We start from the raw sequence: 3750 nt of genomic DNA on the forward strand, positions 1-3750 counted from the left end.
GAGGGAGGGAGGTTTCGGTGATGGGACACAATAACTAACTACGTTGTATATTGACAAAATATATAAAAATAATTTTAAAAAATAAAGAAAAATAAATAAATAAAAATAGAACTATCATATGATGCAGCAATGCAACTGCTGGGTAATTATTGAAAGGAAAGAAAATTAGCATAACAAAGAGAGATCTGCACTCACGTCTATTGCATCAGTGTTCAATGTAGCTAAGGTGCATACAAAGCATATGACCTGCTTCATCTGGGGTGCTCCACTTGACATTTACAGGGGAAGTTGGACAGTCCCCCTTCTCAAGGTAAAGAGACCTTATAGTGGCTTTTATCCAGTTCACCAGAATGGCTGTCCCTGGGAATAACCTCCTGTGTGTCTGGATCATGCACAGTCATCTGTGATTGTTCCATATTTAGCTTTGGGTCTTTCATCAACCCAAACGTACTTCTCCACTACGCAGCATTTAAAATCAGAGATGCTGCCCTAAATTACTCTCAGAATCCATTTCAGTAAAGGGTCCTCAGGACGCTGGTGATACTGATCTACAAAATGCAACAATTCCTTCACACTGTACCCTCTGGTTTCAGTAGTTCCCTGGTTTTGCCACCACCACCCCACATTGGCTACCTTCTTAGGAACCACAGATCTCAGAGTTACTTTCTGTAGTCTCTGCACAATTCTTCCCATCCTGATGGCTTTGAGGCTAGTGACTGAGTTCAGACCGACTGAAACCTGAGCTTGGCCTAGCATCAGGGTCTGACCCAGTGCTCGCTTCATCTTTGATCTTAGCTATTACAGATAACAATATCCAAGGGACTGAATATTTTGCTTTTTTCTTATTAGCTTGCACTTTCTTATGCAGCCATTGATCGAACTCTCCAGGAGTTAGATCCATCTCTAAATTCCTCTGGTAACTTTGACCTTTAGTAACTGAGCACAGCACAGCTGCAGCTCCACACCACAGAGACCATGTGGCCACCCAGGAATCAAGTGTTCAGATCATCCTTTCCCTTCCCAGACCACGTTTCTGTGAGCCAGGACCACTCCAGGAAACCCCGTTTCTCTGACATCAATCTGTACTTTTTGTTGTCTCTGCATTACATTACACAGTCTTTACGTTAACCTCTTCCCTCAGATTATCCCTGCTTCTTGTGGTCTTGAATAAACATTTAGACAGAAATGTACCATTTTATCTCCTATTGTCCATCTCATGTTTCTATCCATGGACATCCCGAGACAGGTCACAGGTGGGACACCTGAAGCTCCCCTTGGCTGTGCTGCTGAGCCCATGCATCTTTCACATGTATAACCAGGTAACTCAGACACTGCTTCAGGATAATCCTGTGTCATGTGGGACATGGCACAGCTGGCTGCTGACCCCAGGACACCTCTAACAACTCACACACCTTATGTCGGAGGATGTCCAGATGGCTGCAGATCACCTTGGTGGACAAGTCCATGGACAGCTGGGGTCACAGTAGTCAGGGAATGACGTGGGTGTGCTGGCCATGCCCAGTGTAACTGATGCCCCCAGTGACCAGAGCCCATATATGCAGTCCAATTGTGTGAGTACCAATGGTGTGGACAATTCATTTAAAAGACTGACAATGTAATCCACAAATAGGAACAGTGTTAGGAAAAAATATATAATAAATGCAAATGAGTTAAGAATTCTATTTAAGTAGTTGGGCAAACAGCAGAGAATGTGTATTTAAACTGAGTATAACTCCTTTTTATGTTTCTTTTTTGTAGTTTAGATTTCTCAAACATATTTGAACATTATTTTTTTCACAGAATACTTATTTTTAATTGATACCTAAAATTTTTATATATTGTGTACAACATGGATTTTTATACAGAGAACATGATTTACTTTTCTTGGATGACACACAGGGACAGATATGCAGTCTGCAAACTATGGCGAGTCCTGCATTTACCCCAATTGCATTATTCCTTAACTTTGTGCGCTGTCCAGGCACAGGGTAGCCTTTCTCATGAGGAATTAAGTGCTGGGTGAGGACTCCCGTTCCCCACTTCCACTGGTTTCTCTCCCAGTGCAGGGATCTTGTGGCCCTCGTCCACACTCTCCCTGTGTCCCCAGGACAAGAGCAGAGATTTGCCCAACTGTGGGATCTGGGGCAGGAGCTGCACCTGCACACCTCAGAGCCTGCAGGGGTCCCTGGTGCAGTTTTATACACTCTGTTGTTTCCACATGTGGAGGGACCTCCAGCTGCCCCACTGTCAGTGATGCTTGTGGGGTTCAGAACTAAAATGCCTGTTAGACTATCACACCTCAGCTCCATTCTGCAGCTTACCATCATCAGAAATGCAGGTAGTAATTTAATCTCCATATCCCCAACACCATTTTTTCATCTTAGTTGTAAGTTTTGTTAGAGAAAAGTGTTACCATTTCCTTTTCCCTATATAACCTCAAAATTGCTGAATTAATTTAAGAAAACAAAAGTGTGTCCAGTTTTTGGCGAATGTGAATGAAGCTACTGTAAACATTCAGGTGCAGTTTCCTTGTGTGGACATAGGTTTTCAAGTCACTTAGGCAGGCACTACAATCAAGCTTGCTGCATCATATGCTCAAAATACCTTTAGACTTGCCTGGAACCGAGCACTGCCGCTGGGTGCTGGGGTCGCTGTTGGAGCCTGCTGGGCTTGTGAGCACCACCAATGAGCTGCCATCGCTGTCGCTGCCACTTCAGATGCAGAGCCCACAGCCACTCTGCAGCAGCCCTCCCCGCTCACAGCTTCTGGCACATTCCAACTCCGTAGCAAAGTGTTCAGAACATAAAACAAGAATCTAGTCGCTATCAGAGGTGGAGACATTTAGAAGTTGTTCTTAATCAGAGTGAAGCTGTACTTCAGCAAGTCGGCCTCACTCCTCAGCACTCACAGCACCTACTGCTCCAGGTTCCTCCTGGAGGACGAAGGACCAGCCCACACTTACCTTCCCACAGGCTGGGATAATATAAGCGTCTCTTCAAAGACCATGAAGATAAAATTCAGGAGGAATACGAGGAAATCCTCAATACCAAACTAGCAGAAAATGAATCTTCTGTGAAATTTACACATGACCAGAGTATGCGGCGATATGGGACACGGCCAACAAGCTATGGGTCCTGAAGTTTTCTTGCATATCTGGGTACCAGGTTTGACCTCAAGAGGTGGCTGATGTCCACTTTTTGCAACTGGTTTGATATCACATTTCAGCTCCAACTTTGCATCCTGAGAACACTGAAACATTTCTGCAGGTCCATTTCATACAACTTGAAAGACCTTAAAACTTCCTGGTTGCCACAAGCATATCTTTCTTTTCTGCTCATCTAAGAAACAATTCTTTTCTGCTCATCTAATAAACATCTGTGTCCTACTGTGATAGATTTTCCAAACAAAACCCTGGAGCAGTTTAGCAAAATATGCCTTCAGTGGCACTCAACAAATGGAGTTCCCCTGAGCACACTTCTGTAAGGAGGGTGTGTGTCTCTGTGTATGTATATTTTAAATTATTATTTGTATTGTCCAAATTTTTTTGATCATGGGGATATTGGCTGTGAACATGGTGCACAACAGTTATAGTTAAAAACATTTGCTTGGTCTATAGAAGATCATTAATGTTTGGTGACCATATAAGTGTTGTGTGCACGTATCATTATTAAACACAGGGACTGTTTCCAGGCACAGAATATGAGTCATAAGTTAGGATGGACATTAGATGTGATTATGATGATATCGTGA

The 3750-nt window shown here is 43.3% G+C and overlaps 1 pseudogene; it reads left to right on the forward strand.

Moving 5' to 3' along the window:
* LOC103609397 overlaps nucleotides 1-3138 on the forward strand; it is a 16232-nt pseudogene extending 13094 nt beyond the window's left edge.
* Nucleotides 3139-3750: the final 612 nt, after the last annotated feature.

The sequence above is a fragment of the Galeopterus variegatus genome, unplaced genomic scaffold (genome assembly GCF_000696425.1).
Source record: "Galeopterus variegatus unplaced genomic scaffold, G_variegatus-3.0.2 Scaffold9577, whole genome shotgun sequence".
Lineage (NCBI taxonomy): Eukaryota > Metazoa > Chordata > Mammalia > Dermoptera > Cynocephalidae > Galeopterus > Galeopterus variegatus.